The 7,500-nt window shown below is 37.6% G+C and overlaps 1 protein-coding gene across 1 annotated transcript in view; it reads right to left on the bottom strand.

The window, feature by feature from the left end:
• Positions 1 to 7,500, bottom strand: part of LOC137648271 (visual pigment-like receptor peropsin) — a 330,485-nt gene that overhangs the window by 241,308 nt on the left and 81,677 nt on the right.

Here is a 7,500-nt window from a genome sequence, read left to right as displayed (position 1 = left end):
ACTAGCATTTACTTCTCTTGTAGTTTATTTATTTCCTTATTTCCTTTCCTCACTGGGCTATTTTCCTTATAGCATCCTGATTTTCCAACTAGGGTTGTAGCTTGGCTAGTAATAATAATAATAATAATAATATAATAATAATAATAATAAAAGGTTATTTATTTACTTTCCTCACAGGGCTATTTTTCCTCGTTGAAGCTCTTTGGCTTATAGCATCCTGCTTTTCCAACTACGGTTGTAGCTTGACTAGTAGTAGTAGTAGTAATAATAATAATAATAATAAATAATAATAATAATAATAATAATAATAATAATATTAATAACAATAATAATAATATAAATAATAATAATAATAATAATAATAATAATAATAATAACAATAATAATTTAATTTCCAATTTAACGTTGCCCTTAAAGAATCAGCAAAATCAACCTCAAGTGATATTCCGATGCTCCTGCTAATAGACTAATTATTCTAAGAACATAAAAAGGAGAAGAATCATTAAAACAAACACTGTTGACTTTAACCCACTGTTTAGCATATTTCTACCAGACCGAATCTATGTGTTTCATGTATATACTCGTTTTTTATCTGCAACATATACCTTGTTCATTCCTTACTTCCTCTTTTCTGTTCATCCAAGCCCGAATCTGATGAATTTATGGAAACATTATTTTTCAAAGCTTATGGATTTTTCCTTATTTTATTTTCTCTTTTCAGCTACTGTTATTTTTCTCTTATATCTTACCCACCAGAACAAAAGGATTTTTCATCTCATATGGCATTTAATTCACCTTATTTTATTTTCTCTTTTCAGCTACTGTTATTTTTCTCTTATTTCTTGCCCACCAGAACAAAAGGATTTTTCATCTCATATGGCATTTAATTCACCTTATTTTATTTTCTCTTTTCAGCAACTGTTATTTTTCTCTTATATCTTGCCCACCAGAACAAAAGGATTTTTCATCTCATATGGCATTTAATTCACCTTATTTTATTTTCTCTTTTCAGCTACTGTTATTTTTCTCTTATTTCTTGCCCACCAGAACAAAAAGATTTTTCATCTCATGGCATTTAATTCACCTTATTTTATTTTCTCTTTTCAGCTACTGTTATTTTTCTCTTATATCTTGCCCACCAGAACAATAGGATTTTTCATCTCATATGGCATTTAATTCACCTTATTTTATTTTCTCTTTTCAGCTACTGTTATTTTTCTTATTTCTTGCCCACCAGAACAAAAGGATTTTTTATCTCATATGGCATTTAATTCATCCCATATTACTCCCACTTTTGTATCTGATAATTCATTCATATATGACGTTTTCTTCTTATAAAAAAAACCTCTCTTTCTTTATACCAATAGCACTGATATGTAAAACAACATCTCACCCCTTTCCTCTTCAACTCAATCTTATATCTGCTCTGATTATCACTTCGATGACATAATGATAAGATATCCCTAACGCCAGTTCTCTTCTGACCATTGCATTCATTCACGTCTATCTTTACAACACTTTGAAACTCTCCATTTTCTCTGCCCCCCCCCCCCCCCGGGATACATATGAATCTTCTTTTGAAAGAATGCATTTAAAACTTTCAATGCACATTTTAAACCATATTGCCACGATTCTCTTCATTCACATTTACTGAGAGAACTTAAATGCGATTACCAATTACAATTTTCTTTTTATATTCTCCAACTTATACATTTTATTTTCATACAATCATTCTTTCCTTTTTCCAAAGTATTTCTGACAGTACAAGCGTTACATATATGTAATTATGCATTGAAATGCACAATTTTCCGTGTACTTCTAGTAAAAAAATTACCCACAGTTTATGGAAAAATTTGATTAAACTTTCGAAGGGACTAACCTTCCTCTTCAGAAAACAGAGGAAGGGAGATGGTCCCTTCGAAAGCTTAATAAATTTCATTTTTTCATAAATTGTTGGCTATTTTAGGGTAGGTAGGTAGGTATGTATGTATGTATGTACATACAACAACAAATGAAAGATTCTAGTACACTGCAGGAAATAGACACAGATATGCCTTCAGTCATGTCTGGGATTTGGTCATCTTCATCACCACGTTGGCCACTGCGGATTGGTGATGGTGGGAAACTATAGCCTGATTACCCAAAGCAAACCAACCTAGCATGGATGGGCCTGACTAAAGGCAATTCTTTATAGTGAGGCAGATTTGCAGACTCGCAGGGGTGCCCTTTAAGCTCGGAAACGTTTCCTGTTCGCTGATTGGTTGGACAACATAATTCTAACCAATCAGCTAGCAGGAAACTTTTTTCCGAGCTAAAAGGGCACCGCTGCGAGTCGGTGCAAATGCGCCTCATTAAAATAAATTGAGTATAGTACAGCTTTGCTGATCATGACGATACACAAAACCTTTCATCACGTTAGGATATCGCCCCCCCCCCCCCCCCCACGCCCCTCCTCACTCATAAATCCTACAGAGCCAAGGACTCCAACAGGGAAAGTGGTCCAATGAGTAAGGACTAACATCATAACAAGACACATACGACAAAGGGGTTGTGGTGGCCTAAGTGGTAACGTCCCTGACTGGAGTTCGAGTCCCGCTCGAAACTCGTTAGTTCCTTTGGTCGCTGCAACCTCACCATCCTTGTGAGCTAAGGATGGTGGATTTGAGGGAGCTTGTAAGTCTATCTGCTGAGTGATAAAGTAGCCATAGCCTGGCCCTCCCTGATCCAAGCTTGGGTGGAGAGGGGGCATGGACGCTGATTATATGTATATATGGTCAGTCTCTAGGGCATTGTCCTGCTTGATAAGGCAATGTCATTGTAACTTGCCTCTGTTATTCATGAGGGGTCTTTAAACCTTTAAAGGTCTAACATATCTTACTTAAGTCGAACAGGAATAACATCTGTAGCAGTGCTCAGCTTTAATATGGAGAGAGAGAGAGAGAGAGAGAGAGAGAGAGAGAGAGAGAGAGAGAGAGAGAGAGAGAGAGAGATTTGCAGATCAAAAACATTTCTTGAAAGCCACCTAGTAAATCCCAACGGATGATTAGCACCTAATTCCAACCAAATAAATCCACACGACTTTTAACTACTAATTAAACACTAGAAAAAGTATTAGAAATGATGAACAAGGTTTAATTACTAAGAATGATAGAGCCTGGCAGAATAACTAGAAGAGCACTCTGAGAGTGCAGACCTCCACCACGGCAGCTTATTTCTCGAAACCAGCTAGCCTTTCCAAGAATCAATTTAGACCTTAAGCATATTTGAAGTCTGTGGGACAACCATGTGCGAACTTGGAGTTAATGTTAAGGTTAATTCGGTTGACCTTTTGCTCGACCTTGACCTTTGACCTAGGACTTTCAAAATTGAATCGCTTTCACGTCTCAACATAACAATTAATCCCTGAAAGTTTCACTACTCTGTGAGCAAAGTTGTAGGAAGGAAGTTGTTCACAAACAAACAAACGGCCTAATCGGGGCGAAAACATAACCTCCTCGCAACTTCGGTGGCGGAGGTAATTACTGCAACAGGAACATTAAGTGCTACATTTGTGAAATTACAATAAAGAAAGCGTCAGTATTAAGTCTTCCACGTCCCTATCAACAAACAAAATACTACAATTCTTAAAAGATAAAATGCCTATAGGTCTATCTGCTGAGTCTTCAGCAGCCATTGCCTGGCTCTCCTTGGTCCTAGCTTGGGCGGAGAGAGGTTGGGATAGGTTGCATTGCATCAAGTTAGGTTAGGTTGCGTTGCATTAAGTTAGCTTGGGTTGGTTTAGGTTGCAATGCTATAGTTAGATTGGGTTGGGTTACATTACATCAAGTTAGGTTGTGTTATGTTCGGTTAAGTTGTGTTAAATTAGGTTGGGTTGGGATAGGTTGCATTGCATCAAGTTAGGTTGTGTTACGTTCGGTTAAGTTGTGTTAAGTTAGGTTGGGTTGGGATAGGTTGCATTGCATCAAGTTAGGTTGTGTTACGTTCGGTTAAGTTGTGTTAAGTTAGGTTGGGTTGGGATAGGTTGCATTGCATCAAGTTAGGTTGTGTTACGTTCGGTTAAGTTGTGTTAAGTTAGGTTGGGTTGGGATAGGTTGTATTGCATCAAGTTAGGTTGGGTTGGGATAGGTTGTATTGCATCAAGTTAGGTTGGGTTGCGTTGCATTGCATTAAGTTAGATTGTGATATGTTTAGTTGGGTTGTGTTAAGTTAGGTTGAGTTGAGTTTGGTTGCATTAAATTTGGTTGAGTTGGGTTGCATTGCATTAAATTAAGTTAGGTTGGGTTAGGTTGCATTGCATTAAATTAGGTTAGGTTGCATTGCATCAAGTTAGGAAGGCTTGTGTTAAGTTAGTTCAGATTGGGTTGCATTAGGCTAGGGTAGGTTATGTTAAATTGGCTCATGACGTACCCAAATGCTCTTTTTAATCCATAGGTAACAACTAGAGAAACACTAAAGTGACATGGAGTACACTGTACGAAACAGCATCAATATTAATAGCATCATTTGTTATCCACTTATATGAAAATTCGGTGCTGTTTTGGTATGCAATCTTAAATTTGCGCTTTTGCTTTGGTATGCGATCTCACCTGATAGTAGCGATCTCACTTCCCTTCACGGGGAAACAAGAACCATTAGATTTTCTAAAGAATTATATATAAGGGGAATAATTATCTAAGAAATAATGATCAATCATTGATGTTAAAGTGCGCGCGGGTCAACATTACTGCTTGCCAGTACATACAGAGCTTGATGTTTACATTTCTTCGCGAGCGAAGCGAGCGCACGGCGAAGCAAGAGCCATTAGATTTTCTATTATTCTTGTTTTTTTTTTACCTATTAAAAATATTAAGAGCGTATACTCAATCAAAAGAATAATTTCTGAGATCACGCCATAAATGAGATCGCATACCAAAAGAGCACCGAAAATTTTATGAACTCAAACTAAAATTGGAAATGAAAAGTATCAGAAGCCTCCATCCGAGACACTCCCGTCATCATTATAATAATCTCGTATTTTTTCGATTAAATTAATCTCATTACTATGGAACTCCAAAGTTTTAATCTGATTAGCATGGAGCCATTTTTTACGCCTTGAATGCCATTCGCCAGAAAATCTCCGAAGTGCAGCATTTTATTTTATAATTTCTTTTCATTTTGAGAAGTATTTTATTTTATATCAGCGTGGAATTGTGGGTTGTTCTTGTACTGCTTTTATATATAATTTCTAGCATTATGTCGTTTACCCCATAATGGTAGATGAACGTACTAAACATTATACAAAAATATTATAAACCTATTAACCACTTGCCTCCTCATTCCGTACACTGCACCATTCACAGTACTCCTTCTCGAGATTAATCAGAAAGTCCCTTTGACTCATGGACAATAGTACAGCTTCCCTTACAATCCCGTTTTCTATATACAATCCGTTTTCTATGACTGGGATCTGAGATGCGCTGGATGTGCTTGAGCTGTGACTGGATTAAGAGACTAACATTATATTCTTCCACCTAACCTAAACTGACCAAAATAGCCGTGACCTTGCTTATTTATTCTAAACTGATATTTGAAATAACTCATAGTTGAAAATAACTTGTAATTGTCTCTACGTAACGGGATATTTTGCATGGAGGAAACTCGATTGGTAAAAATAAGATTTTCTAAATAATACCTTAACAGTCAAATTTTACGTAGATATAATTCACTTGAAAACAATTTAGTAAAGAAAAGACACGAATGTCTGATCAATTTTAATAATTTTGCTTATACCAGTCGTTGGCAGATAAGCAACAACATGGCATAGATAAGTTTTTCTTGCTTCGTCATCCATAACAACAAATGCAGCCGTTTCTAGTCTACAGCAGGACAAAGGCCTCAGATATGTCCTTCGTCATGCTCTTTGGCCATTTCCAACAATAAGCTGGCCACTACGGATTGGTGATAGTGGAAGACTTTACTATGCAATCCAACCTAGTGTGAGTGACTATGACTAGTAGAGCTTTGCTGAAATGTGATACACAAACCCTTTCACCACGTTGAGGTATATCCCCACTCAGAAAGGAGCAATCCATATGAAGGACTATATTTTCACTGACACTTCATGTCTAAACTTCAGGTTTCAACTGAAGTCCCATCTGCAATGCCCTGTGCAAAGGTGGGCTGTGAGGTACTAACAAAGAGGCAATGTGTATGCGAGTGAAGTTTACTCAACGGATAAAGAGCTTATATACAAATAGTTGAGGGCAACAATGTCATGAAATTCAATGTGAATCATGCAATGGCAAGCTTAAACAGGTTTTTCTATTATCAATGTGGGAGAGAACGAGAGATAAAACACTGGATTAATTCAATGTATTCCATTAAAAGTTCAAAGGTCGCTCATGAATGGCAGAGGCAAGGGACAGTGACATTGCCCTAGCAAGCAGGACAATGCCCTAGAGGCTGACCTTATATGATTAACGCCCAATGCCCGCTCTCCACCCTAGCTAGGACCAAGGAGGGCCAGCCAATGGCTGCTGATGACTCAGCAGATAAACCTACAGTGCTCCCCCAAACCCCTATCCATAAATCACAAGGATAGTGAAGTTGCAGCGACCAAAGGAACTAACAAGTTTGACTGATTGATTGATTGGAGGTTTTCTGAAATCCCAAACAAGTTTGAACAAGACTCGAACCCCAGTCTGGCGATCACCAATCAGGGACGTTACCACATAGGCCACCACAAAACAAGTCACCAATCAGGGACGTTACCACACAGGCCACCACAAAACAAGTCACCAATCGGGAACGTTACCACACAGGCCACCACAAAACAAGTCACCAATCAGGGACGTTACCACACAGGCCACCACAAAACAAGTCACCAATCAGGGACGTTACCACACAGGCCACCACAAAACAAGTCACCAATCAGGGACGTTACCACACAGGCCACCACAAAACAAGTCACCAATCAGGGACGTTACCACACAGGCCACCACAAAACAAGTCACCAATCAGGGACGTTACCACACAGGCCACCACAAAACAAGTCACCAATCAGGGACGTTACCACATAGGCCACCACAAAACGAGTCAATGCCTACTGGTAGGTCACTTCATAGCACAGCATATTTTACTCAATAATATCTGTCAATTGTCATTTGTATTGAAAGCAAATCCTGACAGTTTGATGCCAAGTAAAAGGGAAAGACACAAATTAAGCGGGCAATGTTGTTATGGTTCTTAAAATATATTTTAATTCTTCGTTACTTCTCTTAAAGTTTGTTTATTTCCTTATTTCCTTTCCTCAATGGGATATTTTCCTCGTTGGAGCACTTGAGCTTAAAGCATCCTCCTTTTCCAACTAGGGTTGTAGCTTAGCTAATAATAATAATAATAATAATAATAATAATAATAATAATAATAATAATAATAATAATAATAATACCATTCCATTAACCCTATATATCAATCTGACATCGAGAGAGAGAGAGAGAGAGAGAGAGAGAGAGAGAGAGA

This window comes from Palaemon carinicauda, chromosome 10, assembly GCF_036898095.1.
Source record: "Palaemon carinicauda isolate YSFRI2023 chromosome 10, ASM3689809v2, whole genome shotgun sequence".
In the NCBI taxonomy this organism is placed as follows: domain Eukaryota; kingdom Metazoa; phylum Arthropoda; class Malacostraca; order Decapoda; family Palaemonidae; genus Palaemon; species Palaemon carinicauda.
The sequence above is the reverse complement of the archived record's forward strand: the minus strand, read 5'-3'. Positions and strand labels throughout refer to the sequence as shown.